The sequence below is a fragment of the Macrotis lagotis genome, chromosome 7 (assembly GCF_037893015.1).
Source record: "Macrotis lagotis isolate mMagLag1 chromosome 7, bilby.v1.9.chrom.fasta, whole genome shotgun sequence".
Taxonomy (NCBI): domain Eukaryota; kingdom Metazoa; phylum Chordata; class Mammalia; order Peramelemorphia; family Peramelidae; genus Macrotis; species Macrotis lagotis.
In genome coordinates, this window is record NC_133664.1 from 142,745,878 (window position 1) to 142,771,578 (window position 25,701).

A 25,701-nucleotide genomic window follows, 5' to 3' on the forward strand; every position below is an offset into this window, starting at 1 on the left:
AACCATATGGCCCATCTGCCAAATTATATGGATTTGGGCATGGACATGGCAGAAACAGGGGGAAAATTAAATATAAATGTCCAAATTTAGTGCTTGGTATAGGCAAGGCCACTGCTGACTCATTAGCCTTCTGTGATTATTGCAGTTAACCATATGACTAATTCTGAAAGGCAAAGGCAAATTGGAAGGATCAGTTTCCTCATCTGTAAAAAGAGAAAAGTTTGGATGAGATGATGTCTAACATCCCTTTTCAGACTAACAGTCTATGATCCTTCAAATCCACTGAATTTTGGAGGAATAGAGCTGATTTGCATACCTTGAGTCAAATGTTTTTTGATGAGTCTGACTGCCTATTCATATAGAATGAAGGACCTCTAATCTGAAGTTTGAATAATGATGAACAAGATATAAAAAAAAAATCATAGATTGTTTGGCAACTTGGACAGGACAGAAAAATGAAAAGCATATAGAAAACAGTTTTGTACTCCAATTCTCTTCTATAAGAAGTCTTCATGAATGACTACTCTAAGAGAATGCATTACTATGCTTATAAAATTTCCCTTATATGAGTTTTACTGAACCCTCACCCCCTATGATATTCCATCTTAGTCCCTAATTAGGAGAATGGTCCCCAATAATTGTTAGTATCACCCACTTGACCCTCCCCTATTTTTATGATTGTATGGTATAAGTTATGTAGAACTGTCTAAGATAAATGTGCTGGAAATCTATTCTATCTTCCAAGTATGAACACTGTGACGTTTTATCAGACAAAATTGCTAGAACCCTTTCTTGAAAAGTATTAAGAATGGAGAATCACTCTTTTGTTCTTTTAAAAATTTTATTTAAAGACTAGCAAGCATACTGTGGAAGAGGAATGAGGCATAGGAGGAATAAGACACGGGTTTGTCTTTTCTGAAGGTCAAAAATAAGTCAGGAGGGAAGACTAAAGGGTGAGGGGAAATATTCTTTTGTAACTGAATGTATTGATATTTGTTATAAGAAGAATGGGGAAAACCAAAAAAATTAATGAGATTTTGATAAAATCAAATATTTCTCCAATTTTGCCCAAAGGTAATATCTTTAATTAGAGTATTAATTGGATTTTTAAAACAAAACAATGTAAATTGAAAACTATTGCACTGTTGCTTAAAAATATTTCTTCTTTGAAGGATTATTTTCTACTTAATTCTTTTTTTGGATGGTTGTTTTTGAGAAAAGTTAAATGAAAGCTTTAGTTTGCTGTCTAAAACTAGCTGTATGGTAAAATTAAAGCATCTTTTTTACATTGGTGATTCAACACTAATTTTTCACAACTACTTCAGGTTTATGCTCAAGAATGATGAATTGGTGATAATCATCTATTATCCCTTTTGTAAAGCATAAAAGGTCCTTGAGTTTTATTTTGCTATGTTTTAAGTTCAATGGGGAAAGAGGACAAAAATCACATATGTATAGTTGTGGAATTGTATAATTTGATAGAGAGAGGAAGCCATGAAATGCCTAGAGGAATATAAATAGGGTCCAACTGCAGTTTTCAATTATAGTTCCCCAGCTTCCCAGTGCTTTGCTGCCATTTCTCATTGGTGTGTGGAGCATGTGAAGGATATCCCAAAGGTTTTTGCTTAAATGATATAAGTAAAATTGCCACTGCCATTTCCCCCTTCTTATCTAGCAGGAAAAGTTGATTTCATTTTAATTCAAGATTCCATTAAAAATGAATTCTGGACCAGAAAACTATCTCAGGGAAAAGAGAGAGAAAAGCATGTACTAGACTTGAAATGAGGTTATCTATGGTATTTCCCCTTTCTCTTCAAATACTATTTATTAGGGAGGTGGGGTCTTGCTCAACACTATACAAATCAACTTGAGTAAATCCTATTCTTACCTTCTGGAAACTTATATTCTAAAATAGGTGCCAGTCAGTTGAGTATGCATTCACCTTTGTTCTCAGCTCAGAAACTTAAGCTTTGCTGAAGTTGTATAAAGATATCCAGGACATTTTTATGCATATTTATGTGGGGAGATAAAATTGCAGCTATAGCACATTTTAGCTAGTCAGTTGATTTGCCAACTTGCAGTAGCTGGTATTTATACAGTTCTTTCAAATATTCATTTGAACCTCACAATGAAATATCAAACATGAATGACTTCAATAGTTCAGAAGACAAGGGAGGTGTCCTGTATCTGGTCACCTATCTAGTAGATGTCAGAGGAAAGATTTGAATCTAGGTCTTCCTGACCACTCAGGAATCTTATAGTAGATTTTAGATAGTTATTGGTCTATGTAATATGGAGGAAGAAACAGAAATACACACACACACAAGTTTGGGAAAACAAACAATTTTAGAAAAAACTATTTTTTAATTAAATAAAATCATCAGTCCTCCAGATATAACATTATGTTGATCTGCAGACTTGGGTCAAAATATATATAGCTATGGAGAAGAGCAGATATTGTCTGTACAGGGAATCTTGTTTGGTTGTTTTCCATTGTTTTTGATGCATTCCTTCAATACTATAACACAAAGAATTAGTCCTTGACAAATTTGTCACTGATTTTTAGTAAATGGATAACTCCTAAAGATTTAGAAAGTTCATGTTGAAGTAGCTGAAGGCAGCTAAGGGGTACAGAGGATAGAGCACTGGGCCTGGAGTCACATAGACTCATCTTCATAAGTTCAAATTTGGTCTCAGATACTCACTAGCTCTGTGATTCTGCACAAGGTGACTAACTCTGTTTTCTTCAGTTTCCTTGTCTATAAAGTGATCTGTAGAAGGAAATCAGAACCACTCCAGTATCTGGGCCAAAAAAATTCTAAATGGGGCCATATAGTTAAACTTGACTGAAAAAGACAGAATAACAAAATAAATGGTTAGGATATACAAGTATGATGTTTTATGGAGTTTTGCAAGTTCCTGATAAAACAATGCAGAAATCGTCCTTCTAAATATCTTTAAAGAGGAGAAGAGTATCAGTTGCAATGACTCTTAGGTTTTCTCCTTGGGACCATTTAGACTCAAAAGTTTTGCAAGATATTGATGCATTATAGGCATATTGGTGACAATATGGTTTAATCAAAATAGAGGTAGACTTGAAATTGGATTTTTTTTTCTGTACTCAAATGCTGCCTCTGGCATTTGAAATGTGCCACAATTTAATGGCTATATCACCAGCAATGAGAAATTCTGAGTCTGTTTCTTCATCTGTAAAATGGGAATAATAATACTTTCAATGAAGCACTATGCCAGATCTCACATGATCTTTTTTGATTTTCAAATGAGATATAAAAACAAATATATAATCAGTTTTGCAAACATCATAGTGCTGTATAAACTGTGATACTCAATTAAACATAGCCTCAATGATTTACAGATTCAGAGCACAGAAAAGAAGAGCAAAAGAGTAGACACAGCAAAGTATGACAGGTCTGGACAAAAGTGAAGATGATTGATGTCACTGTAGGACAATGATTACGTTCATTTACTAGGTAAACAGAACTTTGCTAATCTCAGTAATTTGCATTAAGGATAATAATAGAAACTACCTCACAGGATTATCATGTGAATCAAATGAGATAATGTATCTAAAGCTTTTTGCATTCTCTAAGGTACTATATAAATGTTAGGAACTATTATCATTGTCATTATGATGATGATGATGATGATGACTCAACCTTCATTTTTCATCCCAGGATCCCAGGAAAAACAGCCTATTGACAACCTAATAACAAGATGTGTTTTTTCTCTAAACAAAAATAAAATCAACCACACAAATTTCAGACAATGAATATTAGCCTTTTGAATTCCTTTAGAACGAATGCTCTCTAAGATGCTGGCAAATCAGAATGGAAAATTGCTAACCCAAATATGTCTGAACAAGATGGACTTGGGGAAAAATGTTGATGTTAAAATTGACTGCATTTTCTCTAAGGATTTTATGATGTATTCATTAATATTAAGAAATAAAAGGAATTTCTAATGATTTCCTTTTGGAAAGCTATGGGAATGTGAGAATTAACCCTGTCATTGCAGCACTTCTTCATTTCTTTGTACATCAAAATGACAAAGACAAATTTAGGAGAGATAAAAGGTCTTGTGCTTTTACAAAAAAAAAAGGAAATGGATCTGTATCTTTCTCCATCCAATAACAGTTTAAGAAAGGATTTAAAAAATGTTTCCTTAGTCAATGCATTCAGATTCTCTTTCCATGCTCTGACCACTTGCATTCCAGTGTAATAAATCCTTGGTCCCTTTGAAAGTGATGCATTGCTAAGTGTCAGAACTATCATTTGTCTCAGACAAGCAAGTAGTGAGCATGCCTGTGCTATTAGTATGTGGTCACATACAAACTCTGAAAAATGATTCAAGGAGCAAAGAGTCATTTGAGTAAGGCATATATCTTAAAATGCTCTTTTCTAAAGGGCAGAATTGTTCATGGAAATAATCCTAAAAGAAAGCACTCAAGCACAGACATAACTCTATTATGACTGGCTAGACAAGAAACCATATCCTAATCTTAAATAATTTTTCCTTGCTTTACATGGCAACTTGATATATTGTTTTGTTCAATTTAACAAAAAATCATTTATGAAGTGCCTACTATATGCAAAGAATATCACAAATGATCAATCAAAGGAATGAGCTAAGTAATAACACTATAAAGAATTGGAATCTATGAGCTTTTTGTATTTATATTTGTGTATTTATAAATACGTGTTTATGTATATATATATATATGTTTATATATAATTTGTATTATACAAATATGTATATGAGTGCATGATGACTATAATCTGAAACATGACATGATCATTATTCACTCATTCCATTACCACTTCAATAAACATCGATTTTCTATTGACAATTCAAGGAGAGATACAAGCACAGATCTTGACTTTCCCAGAATCCTTCTTTCTATTTTTGGATTCATCCCGACTCTAGACTTTGCCACCATGCTTCATCTGCCTTCTCATCTAGAAAATTGTACTTCTGGAGATTTATCTCTGTAGCTTTGCTGTCCTTGGAAGAACCCTATGCTCCTGTGATCTTCTCCTATTGGTGAGTTTCTTCCAGAATGACTATTTTGATGAAATGCTCAGGTCAGCCATATCCACTTCATTTCTTTCTCAGCTTAACTTCTGATTCTCTGGATTTCACCATTCGCCTACCAACCCTATTCATTCCCACAGGTATTTTCTCTTTCCTTCCCCCATTCCTGATTTTCTCTCTTATTTATGTTCTGTCTTTCCAATTAAAATACAAACTCCCTGAAATCAGTGACAGTTTTTCTTTTTTGCTCATGTTTGCATTCCCAGTTCATAGCACAGTACCTAATATACCTTTATTAAATACTTGTTGATCATGACTTCAAATATCACAAACATTATGAACAATAGGAAAAACACTGAATTTGGAGTCAAGAGCTCTGAGTTCAAATCCTATTTCAACATTTACTATATCTATAACTGAATAATAAAAAAGGATATAACAATATTTTTTGCTTTGACTACTTCATCTAGTCATTATGAGGAAACAGATTTATAAATACTAAAGAACTAGATAGAGATGAGTTATGGTTATCCATGTCATTTCAATAGATTATTTCTTTAACCAGGGAAAAAAGTTTTAAAAAATCCTAAAAGAAGTATTCTATCACACATGTCAGTCATCCAGAGGAAAATAACATGTAATGCTCAAAAGATCAAAAGAATTTCTCAATAGGATGGAACAATGGGATAAATGTATGCATAGCAATGTCTCTAAACTCAATATGAGGCAACTATATATCATGAAAACAAAAGACCTGCTATAATCTTAGATATATACTACATGGGAAATATATATATATATATATATATATATATATATATATATATATATATATATATATATATATATATATATATGTAATGTGTGTATATGGGGAAAATTATCATACTATACTTTACCCTGATCAGATCATATGTCTGAAACATTGCATCCAATCCTGAACACCATATTTTAGGAAGAACATCATCAAGATGGAACATATGCAGAAAATAGAAACCAAAACAATAATGAAACTCTAGACTATGTCATGTGAATATTCAGTAAAATCAGATGTTCAAACTGAAAAAACAAAGAAAGTTTGGAGAGAGAAGAGTGTATAATCCTTGTTCCCTATTTAAAAGGTTGTTATGTGAAATCAGATTAGATCTTCTTGGATCTAAAGGTCATAATTAAAATTAATAGGTAGAAGATGCAAGTGGGCAGATTCAAACTCAAGTCAAAATCACTTTTCTCCTTGTAAAATATCAGACTCTCTAATACTGTTGTTGAAATTGTGAATTTGTCCAACCACTATGGAAAGTAGTTTAGAATTATAAAGTAAAATATCTATATCTCACAACCTAGAAATTGCACTGCTTGGTGGAGTGACAAAAAAGAAAGTCCCAATATATACCAAGCAATTGTGTAACAAAATGCTGAGAAAAAAGAAACTGTCTATTAAACAAGTTATGGTACATGAGTGAAATGGAATGTCATTATACTGTTAGATAAGATGATTGAGGAAAATACAGAAAATCATGAGAAGACCAAAAGGAAAATAATGTTTGCAATAATTATGCAAAGGGAAATAACAACAAAACAATCAAAATATACACCTACAATATTATAGAAATCAAACTTCATAGCAGTGATATGAGAAAGTTCTCTCCTTTACAGATGTTGAGGAAATAGTGTAGTAATATCAGATTTTTTTTGTAGTATAGATAAGTTTTATAGAACTCTCTCTCTCTCTTTCTCTCGCTCTTTGTTATAAGAGATGGTTTTTGGGAGAGGAAAGGAGAAAGAATTATGAAAGGAGATCTAGGCAATATAAAAACAAAAGATATAAATAACATTTTATTTTTTAAAAAAGGGAAAGAAAATATTTTTTTCCACCTTAGATTTTTCCAGAAATTGAATGGGGGAAAAGGCTACTAAACTGTTCATAATCTGATCTATCAACATGGTTAGTAAATTGATTCTCGAAAGAGATCAAATAAAGAAAAGAACTAGTTGTAGCAGCTTTTCTTGTGGTAGCAAAGAACTGAAAACTGAGAAGATTCTGAGGAGAACCTGAGGGGAGAATGAGATAATATGTTAAAAGCATTTGAGTGTGATGAATACTTGTGCTATAAGAAATGATGCAAGGGGAGGATTTCTGAAAAACCTGGGAAGACTAAGAATTGAAACAAAGTGAGATAAGCAGAAACAGGAGAACAATTTATACAACAGCAACAATATTGTAAAAAAGAATCAGCTTTGAAAGAATTAGAAACTCTTATCAACACATTGACACAGTCTTTAAAAAGAATCAATGATGAATAAAATCAAGGAAAAAACCTTTTGAATATTAATGTTCTCTTGTCCACTTTCAAAACAGCATTAACAACAGCAATGAATAATCAATATTCAGAAGAAACAATCATTAAGAGTGTTTCCAGGTGCATTTTTTCCTTTTAAATTTGTTGATTAGAACGTTAAAATAACAACTGTTTTCTTTTCAAGAGGCTCAGTGGATAATAGTGTGGACTGGGAGAACTGGATTCAAATCCTTCCTCAAATCCTAGCCATGTGACACTGGGAAAAGTTACTTCATTCTTTTCAGCCTCAGTTTCCTCATCTGTAAAATAAGGATAAAAGCAATACTATCTCACAGGGTTGTTATAAGGACTTAATAAGATGGCATATGCACAATGCTTTGCAAACTTTAAAGTGCTACACAAATGTTAGCTATTATTTACAATTAGAAATTTTCATGGCAAGAAAAGAAAGATAGGCATACATAAGGAGATTTGACAGCTCATTCTCAGTCAGTGTGGAAATGAAGGAGAGAGAGACTAATCTTGTCACCCCCAAGGTCCATGTGGCTTTACCAAGTATAGTTCCTTGCCTGTTTTGGGCAGTAGCGTTGACTAAAATAGACATTAGAGTTTTGAGTAAGAGACTGTGAGGCATTTTTCAGAAGCAGTTAGCATGAAGCCAGGTATGGCATTGCTCAGCAGACAGAGACTTACTCAATTTATGATGTGTGCTTATCTACCATTACAACTTTATTCATCCCAAACCCCTTGGATTGTATCACTGAACCACAGGATTCTTCTATACAACAGTTTGAGAAAGATAGAACTAAATGACTTCTAAAATGCTTTTTTATTCTAAGATTATATATATATATATATATATATATATATATATGTATATATATGTGTGTGTATTGCAACCATGAGACACCAAGATATCCTGATGAAAAGTGGAGGAAATACAGTGAAACATGTCAAATACTTTGGTAACATCATACTTAGGCAAGGACAAAGAATCATCATTATTCAAATGTGAATATTTTGTTAGTTTTAATCAAAAGGATGTTGGCTATAAAATAAAAAACTTAAATTCTATAACCAACTTTAAAACTCTGTTATTTTTATTGATGCATACTCAAGCACAATGACACAAAATGATAGCATAATTTCATTTCATGGCATTGCTGTCATTTTTATTCAGCATGTTATTGATATGAAAGATTATGCAGAAAAATAACCAAGTTTGATGAATAATGACACATTTATTATGTCAGTTCTAGCACAAACCTAGGACACAAGACTCATGGAAGTATGTATGACATTCTCATAAATACCACATTAGGTTTTTCTCTTCTCTATTCCCACTAATAGAACATGAATTGTTAATCATGGCCTGCTTTTCATGTTTTTTTTTATTTGATAGTTGGTTGAATTCATCAACTGTCTCTAATTCCAAAATTCAAAAGTGAGATATCTCCTCTTGATATATGGTCTATCATTTCAGAGCACTTCAATTGCATCCACCATCAAAATGTTTCTTCCCCTCTATGGAAAAAGAACAGCTTTCTTTTTAGAAGGAATGGTTGTATTTTATTTTCAGAATTAAATAGAAATAGAATTTAGTCGTTTATCTTTCTTATAACATCATCTTGCAAAGACTGATTTCAAGAAGGACAACTGTCATTCTGCTCAGGGTGCAGGATGCATTTCAATGTCATACAAATAGAAATAAATAGATGTAGTAAAATTTTTGAACTCTCCATAACAGGGAACTTTTTTTAGTGAACTGAATGTGAAACTATTCCTTTAACAATAGAAAGATGAATAATAATTGCAATCCTCTAAAAGCTATATAAATGTTAACTAAGAATTTTGCATGTAATTCTTTTGAGCTTCCTAACAACCCTGAAAGGCAAATTTTAATATTATCCCCATTTCATAGATGAAGAAAATGAAATTCATAGAGGTTAAGTGATTTGTCCAGGGTCTCATTCTGGGGCTCAATGAAATCATCACAATATCATTTAAATTCTGAACATAATATTAGTACACTCTAAGACTTTTGGGAAATAATTCTTCCAATTTAAACCTTAAATATATAAAGTAACAGTTAAACTCACGTCCTTCTGACTCCAAGTTCAATACTCTATCTATTACACCACCTAAATAAGAGGTCTCAGGGAAAGTTTGTTCATGAGTTTATGAATAAAATAGAGTAATAATATCATTTGAAACTTAATAAGTGATAGGATATCAGCAATCAAAAGAAGGGAGAACTTAGTTATATTTCAAATTCGCACGATACTTTACACATAGTAAGGTTCTACCTTATTTAAAGAACATGTAATGCCTTACCTCATTTATAGAACATATGGTGGAACCTTAGTCAAAATTCCCAGAAATTGATGAAAAATCAAAGAAAAATAGAATCTTAAATTCAGAGTTAGAAAGAATTTTAGAGATGGTCTAGTCCAAACTTCACTTGAAAGATAATTAAATTAAGGCTTAGATGTATTAAGTGATTTCCCCAATAATACATAGATAATAAATAGATTTGGATCTACGTATTTTCAGTCAGGGTAACTAAGGTGAAGCAGAGGATAGAGTAGTAGGCTGGATTTCAGAAGACCTAAATTCAAATCTGACTTTAGACATTTACTAGCTGTGTGACCCTGAACAAATCACTTAAGCCTGTTTGTCTTATTACCTCATTTGTAAAATGAGCTAGAGAAAGAAATGACAAACTACTCCAGTATCTTTGCTAAGAAAACCTGAGATAGGATCATGAAGAATTAGGCAAAACTGAAATCATTGAAAATAATTCTTAGTCTGAAATCCAAGTACGGGACACTGTACCATGTTGCTTCAGAGGAATGGAAGAAGTCGTTTGCAAATCATTTTGTTCCCCCTTCTTTGCCCAGGTGCTATTGATATTCATCAATTGTTTCTTATTCTTGAACACTACTTCCATTTCTCATCATATACTTTCTTGTTGATGCATTATTTCACTCATTTTGCCACAGGTAATGTTGTGGCCAACACTCCTTATGATTCCTGTTGTTCTATGGTTCACATTGATGTGGCATCACCAGAAAAAATTTTATGTAACATAGTAATCAATGAAATTAATTCACAAGTTTCTCAAATACATTCCACTGTTCTCATTTTGTTCAATACAAAGACAAGATGCTTAGCTATCTATGTTCAAAGTATACATGATGATTTATTAATTCAATGGGCTACCTATCCATGTAAAAATCTAGATAATACATATACTTCATCTACTTTTTTCCCAGTGTGAATTTGGATTTGCGGTATTCTGTGGCTCAATGAAATCAACATAATATCATTTAAATTCTGAACATGATATTAATATCCTCTGTAAGACTTTTGGGAAACAATTTTTCCTGTTTAAAATTTACTTAACATCAATTATAGAATAAATCTTAGATTAAACTATTCCTGTGGATGCATCTACCAGGAATATTCCTTTGTTTTTAACATTTTATATATGCATATATATGTATATATATATATATATGGTGTACCTTGTTGAAAATATATCTGTAAAACTGTTCTTTGTTCTACTTAATAGAGTTTTTTTTTTTCTCATCCACAAACAGTAAGCATATCAGACTTTTTTAAACAGAATTCATTATTCATTATTTGCACTGATTGGTACCTGATTATTGGCAACCAATGCTTATTGGTTCATATGTTCTAGGAATAATTACTTTCTGTTTTGGCACCTGTAACAGAGAGGAACACCACATTCCTCTCTATTCTTTTTCTTTAGTAGGAAGTAGTGACCATTGCTGAGAAATAAAGAACTGAGTTAAGGGACCTGCCTTCTTTTAATTCCGTTGGGAACAATTATAACCCTCATGTCTTCCTGGATATCTGCCATATACTACAGATTATACGTGGGCATCATGTTTCTAAGAATCAGGTGCTTGAGCATTATCTCTCTTCCTTCAAGAATGTTTCTTCATATGACAGTGGTACGAATAGATGAGATAGTTATTATCTTGGGTTGACCAATAGAGTTCACATTTAATGGCAGTTATAAGAGAAAATATAAATTATATGTACTGAAATTCTAAGGTTGACATAGGTTGGATTAACATCCCTGCCCCTATATGTCATAATCCTTTCCAGTTGTCAAAAACCCATTGCTTCTCATTAACTGTAACATATTACAGTACCAGAGGGACCACAGTGCCCCAGCATACTCCAGAAGGAACTCTCACTTTTCACATTTGAAAACAAGCTTGTGCATTTATTTCTCCAGGAAGGAGATGAAGCTGGGAAGCCAACATCTCTCTTAAGAAGTTCATTTGGCAAACTGAGTGAACTTGGTGACACCTGGATAGTCTCCAAACAAAGAAAGTACAAGTTTTATCAATTACTTAATAAAGTTATTGCAATCCCCTCCCCCACCTATTATTGTTTTCTGTGACTGTGGATGATAGAAATTTTTTAAACCACATTAACAATAATTTTAAAGGTAAACAAATCAATTTTGTTAAAATTAGGAAGTAAAGCAAGAAATTTGTACAGTAGAAAATGCATTGGATAGGGTGTCATCAGAAGACTTGAATTCAAATTTCAGCTCTGTTATTTACTATGTGTCCTTGTGAAAATCTCTTAATCTCTTTTAGTCTCATTTCATTATCTGTAAAGTGAGGAAAATGGACTAGATGTCTGAAAATCCAAGGTTACACTGAGCCTGAATCTCCCTATGCACACAGGAGAAAAGTTCTGAATCAGCCATGGAGAGTTAGGGAAGTTAGATGGCTCAGTGGATAAAGTGCCATCCCTACCATCAAAATGGGCTGGTTTTCCTGAATTCCAATCTGTTCTCACATACTTATTAGCTTATATGACTCCTGGTAAGTCACTTAATTTTGTTTGCCTCAGTTTCCTCATCTGTAAAATAAGTTGGAGAAGGAAATGGCAAACCCCCTCAGTCTCTTTGCCAAGAAAATCCCAAATGGGTCATGAAGAGTTGTGCATGACTGGAAAAATGACTGAGCAACAACAGTGGAAGGTTAAGAAGGAAGTCAGCTGATCAGTGTTCTAACCCCAGACAGAACATGGATTGAAAACAATGGAGTGGACTTGTCACTGATGGCATATAAAAGTCATGGCTCCAAAGACATTCTTCTTAAATTCACTGATAAGAAACACGACATTGTTTCTAGATGTCTGCAATGTATAATGGTGCATTGACTATAATCAACTCTCTGGGAAGAGAAGAGGTTGCAATGATAGGTTACAGAACGGGTAGTATTGTAAGGAAGGCTCCTCTCTGTTGAGGTCAACTTTTAAATGGAAGGCAGAACCCAGGGAGAGGGAAATAATAGAATTGCTTATCTCTCTCATATAGCCACTGGGTTTGTAGCTACTCCCATCCCATTCCCCCAGACTTCTAGCTTTCCAACTGCATAAAACCCATGGAATACTGCATAATGGATAGTGTTTGAATCTCATGCCTTAAAGTGTCATTTCATCAAAACCCTTGACTTCTAATGAACGTTATAGAACTATAATATAACATGGCATACCAGATATAAACAATTTTAGAAAGTTGGAGAGGTTTGTCTCTGATGTTTTCCTCCTTCCTAATTTCCATCTTGATAATTTCCCATCTCTGATACAATGTTTTCCCTTCCAATGGCAAATGTTCAGGAATCTTACACTTTTGCCTAACATTTATCGCTTGGCAAACTTCCCCTCCCTACCACCGACCATCCTTTGCTAATTTATCAAACTTCTGTGGAATTCTCTAAGAATCTTGATTAGTGCCCAGAGACTGAAAATATTGGGTTCATTTCCATTAACCAGGGGGCTTTCTATAAATAATGCCTTAACTTCAAGAAGTAGAATTAGATTTTTAGATTACTTTGGCATAAATTTACATTTAAGGATTTCAGAAATTAAATAGGTATATTCTTTTATAAGTAAGGAAATTGTGATTAAGTAATTTTTCCCAAAGTCACAGAGTAAATGGAAGAGGTTTGATTCAAACTCAGTTCTCTGGTTCTAAATCTGACTGGAATTTCTGGTACTTCAATGAAGCTAGGTAATAGGAATTTGAGGGCCCTCAAATCTCTTTGTCAATGTTAACATTTAGTAAAAAAAAGAATCAATTACTGAGCTCTTCCTCCCTACATAAAATATAACTTTTTTGAATCCTTAGCAAAAGATAATTTTTCTACACAGATTTTGACAGGTTATTTTCTTAATTCTTATTTGCTTGCAAGATTTCTCATAAATAATCCACTAAGCATGAGTGGTAAGCACATACATATGCATTTACATGTATTTATATATGTGTACATATACACATGTGTATATTTGCTGTTTTTGTACAGTTGTTTTCAATTGTGTCTGACCCTACCAAGCCATTTGGGGTTTTCTTGGCAAAGATACTGTAGTGGTTTTCCAGTTTCTTCTCCAGCTCATTTTGAAGATGAGGAGACTGAGGTAAACAGAGTCAAGTGACTTGCCCAGGGTCACAGAGGACAGATTTTAACTCAGGAAGATGTCTTCCTGATGCCAGGCCCAGTACTAAATCCATTGCACCACTTAGCTGCCTATATATATATATGTGTGTGTATGTATATATATATATATATATATATATATATGTACAAATACAAATATATTTATATTGTTATAAATATACATATATATATATTTATGTATTATATAATACATATTACATATATTTATATACAAAAATATACAGATATTGTTTTATTTGTTTTAGTTGACCACTATAGGAACAGCCTCAAAATAGTTGATGGGAGGGAGAATGCCTCAAGTTACAGTAGCTGTCACTGAGTTTTGCTGTATTTATACTCTGGTGTGTGGGCTTGCATTACTTCCATCCATGTAGGATAGTCCTCAGAGTGATGGATGACTCATTGGGAAACAGCTGTGACCTGCCAGAAATTCCTGCAGGCACTGAATTATATGGGTAAACTTGATTTTAAAAAAATCAGCATTATGCCATTGCAATCCATTACCTCAGTGTTTGTGGTTGTACACCCTGGAGATAGACTCATCACTTTGGAGGTGGATTCAGAACAGGAGAATTGCTGTGGACAACACAGAAATGGGCAAAGGTAGATTACAGAGCATTCATCTGGATGAAACTGAGGAGCACAGTGAGTGGGCACAGCTGCCCTACTTGGGCACAGAGCTGGGTATACATACATTGGTATGAAATTTCTAAAACTGATCAAGTCTCAGGTTGACTGGGATTATGTACTTGAAGATATGTTATATAGAGTTGATCCTAGAAAAAGTTACGAAATCAGCAAAATTTGTCCTTGATGCTTTCCGTTTAGGTCTTTTCTATTAAAATGCTTTAACATGAGTTTTCCCCAAAGGTTTCAGTATACAAAGAACAAAAAGATGTCACTGTTAGCTTCTGTTATTTTTGTTGGGGGGGAAGTGCATATTAAATTTAACTAAATAATAAGGAAGCAGTCTCATTTATGGAATGTTCTAAACTTCTTTTGTAGCTAGGTGGCAAAGTGACCAGGCCTGGAGCCAGGAAGACTCATTTTTCTAAGTTCAAATCTGGCTTCAGACTCTTAATAGCTGTATGACCCTGGATGAGTCACTCAATCCAGCTTCTCATCTGTAAAATAAGCTAAAGAAGGAAATGGCAAATCACAATAGGATCTTTGCCAAGAAAACCACCAAATGGGGTCACAGAATCAGATACAATTGAAATGACTAAACAACAATGATATGGCTTTAACTCATCTTTCCTGGATGACTGCATATTACTCTCTTACATAATTAATTTATCTTCCATGTATGTTCCATTCCATCTTCCATTTTTGAGCTTTACAATGACTGTCCCTCATGACTGCAATTTTCCCTATCACTTCTTGGAACCTCTGGTTCCTTTCAGGGTTAAATCAAGCATCACTTCTCACAAGAAGCCTCTTCTAATTCCTTCAGTTCCTAGTTTTCCTGCTCTCTGAAATAACTCATATCAATTCTTCTTATATTCCCTTCTTTTCTCTTCTTGAAATATTGGTAATGGAAAGAAATCAATTGGTATTTTTGGGAAGAAAAGAAATGCTGCCTATGAGTATATAAATTAACTAATTCTCTAAATTTCCTTTTATTTTGTCCTTCAATGGATTTCCTTTCCCCAATTCCATTCTTACTATGTTATTGGGACTATCACTGTCACTTCTACTCAAGGCTTACCTCTTGCTCATTGTTGAGATTTTCTTTATAGACACAGTCCAAACTAGGCTGTGATATGATGATCTGAGAAAATCCTGAAGAGCTGCAGTGGCACAGATACCAGCAACCAGCCTCATAGTAGTAGCCAGAAAGATCAATGTTGCTATGGGGGAGCTACACTGATAGAGAAAACTGGTTGAAAGCTGCTATAAAACCTTAGCTGCTGATGATACTGGACTGGAGACCAGTTCCAACTTTCCAGTGCTACCTCTTAATTCTTTCTCCAGTTATTACAAGACTCATCCTCATGCTAACTTTAGGTTTATAAATGTGTGTTGTTGGGGAAGTGTGGTAGTGGTAAAGATAATTAAGCAAAGCATTGTCTTAAATATATTTCAATGAGAGATCCTATGCAATTCTTCATTTTACTGTGTTTTTACCATCATGTGATTGCTGAAAAATCAATTATTTGAGTCTTACTCAATGAGATTGATTGTCAAAAGTAAAAGGATTCTCAAATGAGGGAAAGGGGTAATGCCACTGAGAAAGCCAATCTAAATTTCTCCTATAATTCTTTCAGAGCAATCATCTATTATCTTCAATTACATTCAGTTTTAAATACCTCTAGGTAAGGTGACTAAATGTGTCGAACATACCCTTGCTGGACAATAGAAAGGTCTACCAGGGAATAGTTTAAGAATTTACCCTCTGAAATCTACTCATGAACTTTTGTTGTTTTTCAGTCATTTTTCAGTCAAGTTCAACTCTTTGTGACCATATTTGGGATTTTCTTGGCAAAGATATTGGAATGGCTTACCATTTCCTTTTGTAGCTCATTCTGTTTATGAGGAAATTGAGGAAAAGAGGGCTAAGTGACTTGCCCAGGGTCACAAAGCTGAAGCCATATTTGATTTCTAGAAAAATGAGTCTTCCTGACTCCAGATTTGGCAATCTAGTCCTTGGGTCACATAGTTGTCCACTCATGTGCATTGGATACTGTCTAATGAAACTGGTACATGGTATGGACTTAATAAAAGCTTGTCAAATAATTGATTGATTGAAACAATTTGACAGGCTATCCGAGTGCAGTCCCACCTGGTTGAACATTATTTATTATATTCCATGATTTTCTGTAGGGTTGCAAAAAGAAAAATATGATCCAGATGTAGATTACTGGAATATTAATGATGGGCATTATGTGTATACCATTTGTCACTCTTGGTATTTATTTTGTTTGTATTTATGTTACTTATACATGTGTTGGTTCAATCCTACAGTAGTAATCTCTAAGTTCCTTGAAGGCTTGGATTGTTCTGTTTTTGTCTTATTTCTTCACTTCTTTGCATAGTACCTAGGATGAAAGTTTATTAATATTTATTATTATTGAATCATCTGGAATTCAAATTTCTGGAAAACAGGTCAAGTTGTTCTTGTACAAGCTATATCATAAATCATGTCATCTTTCTGTAAAGCTATCATCTCTTCTTTCTATTCATAAATGGCAACTGGGAAAAGAATGTGTTGCCTTTTGCTTAGATTCTAAATCTAATGTCTAATATCTAATATCATCTAATATCATCAAAGAATAGAGAACTATTCAGGAATTTCACTTAGGCACTTCATAGATCTGGACAAATCACTTAACTTCTTATTGCCTCTTTCTTCAACTGCAAAATGGGGATAATCATAGTGCCTTACTTCAACAGGTTATTTTTGGGATTTTTTAAAAAAATAAATAAGTTTAATTAAAAATATTTCCAAAACCAAATTAGAAATTCTGAAAAGCAAAAGAGAAATTAATAAAATTGAAAGAAAGGAAACTATTGAGCCAGTAAATACAACTAAAATTGGTTTTATGGGAAAAAAAATAAATAAATATTTGATTAATCTGCTTTTAAAAAGGAAGAAGAAAACCCTCAAATCGCCACTATCAAAAAAGAAAAGGGTGAATGAGGAGGAAATTACAGTAACAATTCAGGGCCATTTTGTCCAACTGTAGGTCAATGAATCTGATAACATAAGTGAAATGAATGAATATTAACAAAAAATATAAACTGCTCAGATTAACAGAAAAGAAAATACTTAATAGTTGCATTTCAGAAAAAGAAATTGAAGAAGTCATCAATGAACTTCCTAAGAAAAAATCTCCAGAGCCAGATGGATTTGCAAGTGAATTCTACCAAACATTTAAAGAGCAATTCATTCCAACTGTATATAAACTATTTGAAAAAATAGGTGAAGGATTTCTACCAGATTCCTTTTTTAGCACCAAAATGGTACTGATACAAAACTAGGAAGAACCAAAACAAGGAAAATTATAGACCAATTTCCCTAATGAATATTGATGCAAATTTTAAATAAAATTTTAACAAAATGATTACAACTTGCCACTAGTGTAATAAACCATGTTCATGTAGGATTTATCCTAAGTATGTAGATATGGTTCAATATTAGGAAAACAGAAGAAGGAAGAGAAGGAGAAGGGGGGAAGGAGAGGGAAAAAAAGAACAAAGAAGAAGAAAGGAGAACAAGGGGGGAGGAGGAGGAGGAAATGAAGAAAAAAGAAAGAAAGAAAGAAAGAAAGAAAGAAAGAAAGAAAGAAAGAAAGAAAGAAAGAAAGAAAGAGAAAGAGAAAGAGAGAAAAGTATCCTTTGGTCTGTATTCAGATACTATCATGATTGTATTGCTGAGAATAACTACACCATTCACAAATGTTCATCATACAATATTGCGGTTACTATATTCTTTGTTCTCCTGGATCTACTTAGTTCATTCTCTATCAGCTCAAGTCTATCCAGATTTTCTGAAATTATCCTGCTTGTTATTTCTTATAGTGCAGCTCTATTCCATTATAATCATATATCACACTTGTTCAGCCATTTCCTAATTGTTGCACATACCCTCAATTTCCAATTTTTAGACACCACAAAAAGAGTTGGAGAAAATATTTATAAAGTACTTAGCATAGTATCTGGCACTATCTGGCTATATATATATTCTCTCTTATCTAATTTACTTGTTAAATTTCTTCCTTTTCTTCAAGGCTAGATTCAGTTGTCACTTTTTCTATGAAGACATTCCAGATCCCATCAGCTATCACTGTATCTTCCTATTTTGAATTTCTTTTTAACATTTTCCTCTGGCTAGGAAAAAAAAGGATGATTCTTCCTTTCAACCATGAGCAAGTGCCTTTCCTTTTAACTTACTATCAAATTCTTATCATAGTTATTTGGGCATACCAGATTACAAACTTCTTGAGCAGGTAGTTTAACTTTCATCTCCAACATTTAGTATAATAATGTATATAACAGTGTACACATAGTATGCTACATGTATATGTTACATGGGTTCATATATATTTGAAACATACTATGTGCATATGCAACTATATATAAATTAAGTAGATACATGCTTCAATTATTCACATTTATTGTCCCATATAGATCCTTGTATCATGAGTGACTAGGAATTCAGTCTAGCTCATTAGTTTGTCAATTCTTCTGGAAAAACTAAAGCTAGCTTTTGTATCAGAAAACTTGTGGTTTTGGTTGACATATGTAGTCATAGCTCTAGAAATGCTACATATGAAACCATGAGCATATGAGTTGACTGAGTCAGTTAAGTGTATTTGTACACTTATTTTCCCCAATAGGATTCCTCAAACTGTTCCTTATCTACTTTACTTTGATGCTTAGAGATATGACATACATGAAGGTCCTGCCTATTATGTTTCTGGTTCCTTCCCTGGTATCCTTGTGAACTAAACTGGACAGAGTTTCAGTAAAAAAAGGAAATCTCTCTGTCCCCAGAGAGACAGTAGCAAGACATTTTTGTGCACCCTCCATGTCTCATCTGAGCTCCCCAAACTTTCCTCAGTTTCACCCTATTTTTAATTTATAACTCCTTTATTCTTCCTACTTGAAGTCCCTTTCTGTCTCTCTTATTTGTGACTCTAGGCATCTGCTTCCCTTTATTAATAGGTGTTTTGTTTCCTAGATTTCCTTTTTCCTAAATGGTCCAGATATTTTACTCAAATGATTTTATTTTGTACTAACATTGAACTATTTTGAGGCACCCTTAAGGTAACACTCATCTCCAACTTCTTAGAAACTTTCCTAAATATTTCCCTTAAGAAATGTGACTGAGTCAGGAAAATGTGGGGGCTATGCCTCACATATATCTCAAGGCACTCCATTAGTCATAGGGGAAGGAATAATCAACACTTTTTTCCTAGTCAGAAACAGGGAATATGCATGTATATCTTTCATTTTCCTTTCTTGTGCTGTCCAAATGACCTTTTCTAGAAATTGAATAATCAAAATCCTGCCAAGATGCAAAAAAGCATACACATATTGCCTGGATTCAAATTTGTCTCCACCATTTACTATGTATGTGATTTTAGAAAAGTGATGGGATCATAGGTTTAAAACACAAGAATCCCTGGAGAGTACTTAACTCCCCAAGACTGAATTTCCTCATCAGTAAAGTCAGGAAGATCTGAATTCAAATGTGGTCTTATACATTTGTTGGGTGACTTTGGGCAAGTCACTTAACTTCTCCATGCCGAGGAGCCAGTTCGGTGGCTCAGAGGAAGAGAGCATTGGGATTGGAATCAGGAAGACACAAAACTGGTGTCAAACATTCATTAGCTGTATGATCCAGGAAAAGTCACAACCTCTTTTTCATTAATCCACTGGAAAAAGAATGGCAAATCATTTCATTATCTTTTCCAAGAAAATACTGTGGACAATATGGCCATGATGAATTGGACATGACTGAACAACTGAAAAACAAAGATTGCTTTCAGCTCCAAATATACAAATTTATATTTGGGCCATCATTTCTCCTTTTCAGCTTGTAGACTACTCAAATAACTTTATGGAGTCGTGCCAATTAAATATGACATCAACCATAATGTAGAACTGGGACCAATAAAAGCTTAAGCAAGTTCATTTTAAAAAAGGGATGCGATGCATTTTGTGATGCCCAGAAATTATTCTATCTCTCCAAAAAAAAGAGATGTTATGTGAGTTGGTAAATTGATTTGACCTGCATTTTGGAACCTCTTTATAACTCAAGGATAGCTAGTGCCATTGTTTAGCAATTCTGTTTTCCAAAGGAAGCCAATAAGGGGAACTAGCAACCCCAGAAGATTTTATTACTCATCCATTTTAAATGCACTGCCCCCATGAACAACCCACATCTCTATTGTCAGGTTGCTTTTTTCTTAATGGTAACCTCTTAGAGGGTTTGGATTATGTTTTATTCAATTTGTATAGTTACAACAAGAGAGAAATTTAATTAAAATTTGTTTTCTCTTTTGTTTCTGGATGTGTGTGTGTACATGTGTGAGGGGAGGGAGGTCTCTTATGTTTAATCATTTCTTAAATATGCTAAGGGAAAAAACCCTGTAATTAAAACTAAAGAACATAAATTCCCTCCAAAGAAAAAGAAAAGCAAAAGGAAAATTAGATACTATGGACTGACTGTAATTCTGACTATCAGTACGATACTTTATTTCAAGATCACTAACAAGAATTTATTTATCCTTTAGAAAAGATAACCAATTTAGAAACAAAAAGAGGACCCTAAAGGCCCATCTACTTCAACTCCTCATTTTTCAGATGAGGAAATTGAAATCCAGGAAAGTTAAATGACTTGTCCAAAGCTACATAGGTGATAAGTGACAAGAAGCAGGATATGTTTTTCTGATTCCAAAGATAACACTCTATCTTTAAAACTACTTCATCTTCATTCCCAAAGTTTTAAAATAGAAGTGAAAATGAATTAGTTGATCATATATTCTGAAAGCATATTTTCACTTTATCAATACCACAAGCCACACCAAATGTAATATAGATTGAATACACAGTCCTCCCCCCCTTTCTAGTAATGGTGTATATCTATGTTATGGAAAAGATCTTCCCTGAATAAATGAGATTGAGAATTGCAGCCTCTTCACAGTCTCATGACTCATTTGTGTCTCCATAGTCCTTTGGATGTGAGTAGACCATGACGTATCACCACAAAGAATTGGAGAGAAGAAAATTCATCAGTAAGATGTTTGTCATTAGTGAAATTTCTCTGTAGGGGGTTGATCAGACCACTTCTCTGATCAACGTAATGAACTTACAGGATTGGGACATTGATTGCCTCCCAATGGAGGGTGAACATGACCCTTGGCACTGCTGACTTATTCGTATGTCAATGAGGATGAGTGATTGAGTCTAAGCAATGGGGGAAGAATAAATTGATTTCTCAGACTATTGTGACTCAGAGTCAATCCTTTGTTTTTTGTATCTAATAAAGGTGAATCTTCAGAGTACAGTTCATTGTTTTGCTCATATACGTTTTCAAGCTTAGACCCTGGAGCAGTATCAGAATTAAGAGCAATCTAGTCCAGGAGAAGAAGGTTTTCTTTCCAGGAATCAATTCTAGATTTCCTGGGATAGAGACACACAGGATTTTTAGATGCAAGAATTCCTAGATCCCAAGTTCCTATCTCTACTTTGGATTAGACTGAAAGATGATAGCCTAAGGGGAAAGGTGAACCACATGGTAGGGAGCTGGGAATTTCTAGACCTCAGACTCTTGGGCAGATTAGGTGTTTTTTTCCTTGGAGATGTCAGCCCTGAAATTGTCAATCTGGCAACCCCATTTTTGAGAGTATAGATTCAGATCTTAAAAAGAGAAACAGAATTCCTGCACGTATCTGTATCATATGGAGATCTGAAATCCTGAAACACTAGAATAAAGCTATTACATAAGGGAGAAAACTTTTTTCTCCTGTGCTATCATGAGTTCTTAAGATCTTAGGTCAGATGAGAGGTCTTTGTTAATGAATAACCCCAAATACATTTCTTTTTTCTTATCCATAAGCCTGTATATCTAAATGATTCTCTTGGGTAAAATGGAATTCACAGAATGCCAGAAGGTTGCCTGCCCAGCAACCCCAAGTTTGCTTTCTTTCCAAGAATATTCCAAATTTCAGTGTACCATGAATATGGGGACTCTATCAGATGCTGACTGGGGCAAGAGGAAAAAGAAAAGGGGAAAAGGATGAATTCACTACTGAAGGAAGAGAATTATATATTTATGAGCTACTATGAACCCTTTATAGATCTTTTGAATTTTGTATAAGATGAAATAAAAGTCATTCTATATAAAATGTGTATCATTACTAGTGCAAATATGGGATCTGGGACTATATTTTTAATATTTTATTTTTCCTCAGTTACATGTAAAGACAATTTTTAACATTCATTTAAAAACTTTTTTGAGGTCCAAATTTTTTCTTTCCCTCCCTTCTTTCCCCCCCTCCCTGAGACAGCAAGCACTTTAATATGTTATACTTGTTCATTCATGCAAAACATATTGCCATATTAATCATGTTGTGAAAGAAGACACATAACCAAAAGAAAAAAAAAGAAGAAAAAATGCAGAAAGTGAAAAATAGCATGTTTCAATTTGCATTCAGAATTCATAAGTTCTATCTCTGGAGGTGGATAGCATTTTTCTTCAAGAATCCTTTTTTTTTCTTTTTTTGGTTTTCATGTGGCAATGGGGTTAAAGTGACTTGTCCAAGGTCACACAGTTAGTATCAAGTATTGAGGCTGAATTTGAACTTGGAATTGTCTTGTATCACTGCATTACTGAGAATAGTGAATTGTTCATTGCTATTACTGTATGTAATGTTTTTGTGGTTCTGTTCATTTCACTTTGCATCACTTCATATCTATATATCTATCTATCTACACATACACATATACCTGAATATATATGCATATGTCTTTCTAGGTTTTTCTCAGATAACCTGCTCATCATTTCTTATAGCACACCATTCCATTACAATAATATTACCCAACTTAAGTACTGGACATCTCCTCAATTTCTAATTCTATGCCAGCACAAAAAGTTGCTGAAATATTTTTGTACAAATAGGTCCTTTCTCCCATTTAAAAAAAATTTTGGGGATATAGATTTAGGAATGATATTGCTGGATCAAAGTTCAGTTTTAATAACCCTTTGGGCTATAAATTTGAGTTTGGTGCCCAAGATTGAATCTAAGCCCCAAACGTAGAGTGACTTCTTTACTGATAACTTATGATTGGAAAATAATAGATCAATTAATAGCAAGAGTGAGAGCTGATAGATAATTCATTTTGCCCTTACCATCCTCACAATGACAAGAAATCCAGAGGATTTACTGGATAAACTTTTTGTGGATGATTTACAGGAATATGTGGTCAAGAGTCACACAGGATAAGTAAGCATGAATGGGTTGCCATCTATATTGTTGGCAATATTACTATTACCAGTAAAATGTCAGACCTACTGAAGTATCAAACCATCCCTCTCTCCAAGGAGAATCTAACACCTGTTATAGCAATACATATCCGAGCGATTCAAAATGAGAAATAGTAAAATAACATTCATGACAGTGGTTCAGAATGGTTCAACTATAATTAGCTCTCTTTTGAGAGAGAAATAATTGTTTTTGAGTCCTTTTGATAACTGAACAAATTATATCCACAAAGTAATAATCTGATATTGTTAAAAACAGGCTTAAAAACAATTCAAAATGGTGCTGTTTAAAAACAGGTTTGATAGATCCTAGATTATTTGGCATGTTCATTTAAACATTAGTGTAGAATAATTGCTAATTATGTTACAGAATTCTTATTTTTGGTAAGTTGAACTATGATTTGCTTTCATGATTCTATATAAAGATCAGTCAATCAATCAGCAACTATTTTAGCCTGTCAAATAACTAGAAAAATGCAGGAATTCTTGGCTTAAAAGATTTTACATTCTATCAGGGTAGACTGAAGCATGAAAGAATTTTCTTTAGTTAAGAGCATAAAAGTTGTTTATTGCTGGGGAATCCTTATTAAAATTAAGTTTCAGTTACTTTCATAGACTGAGATTTCTGACAAAAAAGAAAAAATTCTTAATATCTAAAGGTATATATCCGATATCAATTGTTTGAGTTTGTGCTCAATAAATGTAACAGTGTTAAATAAAGGAAATCCATTAAATAAGTTATAGGAATGGCTTAGAGACAAAAAACAAATTTTTCCCAGGACTAGGAGATCTTGTTTGTCTTATTAAGTTATCTCATATTAAATTTATGTCTTACAAAGGCAGGCAGAAACTACCCCATGATAAATATGAAGCAAAGTATGTCCATTTATATCCATTAATTCTAGACAATGTAGGCTATCATTTTAATTTTGAGGATTCAATGAAAGTAGAAGGTAGAGAAGAGAAATGAAGTAATGCATTGAGAAGAAGACACTGATTCTTTCCTCAAAAGGAAGACAAGTTAAATGAGAAGACATTCCTTTAAAATAAATGAAGAAAATGTATAAGGAAAGTATCAAATTAATTTATTAAATGTCAGCATCTTCTAGATGAAATTATCATTAATTCCCCAAACTATTATTGTTCTCCTAAATGGTATTATATTTAACTACTTGGTATTATTTACATTTGTTAACTTTATATTTATGTTTATATGCAAACTTTGATAGCTAAAAATACACTATAACTTTTGGAATTTTCTATATCTTTACATATAGTTATTTATTGTTTTCTTGTCATTTTCAGTCATTTCCAACTCTTCAATACCCCATTTAGTGTTTTCTTGGCAAAGATACTGGAATGGTTTGCCATCATATATATATATATATACATATATATATATATATATGTATATATATATATATAGTCACTATATATGGTCACTAAGTTGTCTGTTTCCACATTTACTAACCTTTGGGGTCAACTATAGTTCACTGTTCCCATCAAAATAATGTAGTAGCCAGAAAGTCTTTACCTGACTGAGTCCTTTTGATATGTAGTTCTAAGTCACCACACCTAGCCAGATAGCTAATAAAATCCAACCTGAATAACCCATGCTGATTTGAAGTCAATAATCTCAGGCAACTCTCCTATTTTATGGTTAGAAAATTCCTTTTAACTCCTGATTAACTACTGATGGAAAGTCTTCTAGCCCAAATTGTATTTCAAGGATGTGACTGATAGACAACCCCTACACCAAGACCAAGGTTACAAAATTCACGTTGCTCAGGAGATCATTGCTCACTGGGAGGAGGAAAGAATAGTGTGGAGTCAAAGGACACCCTTCCAA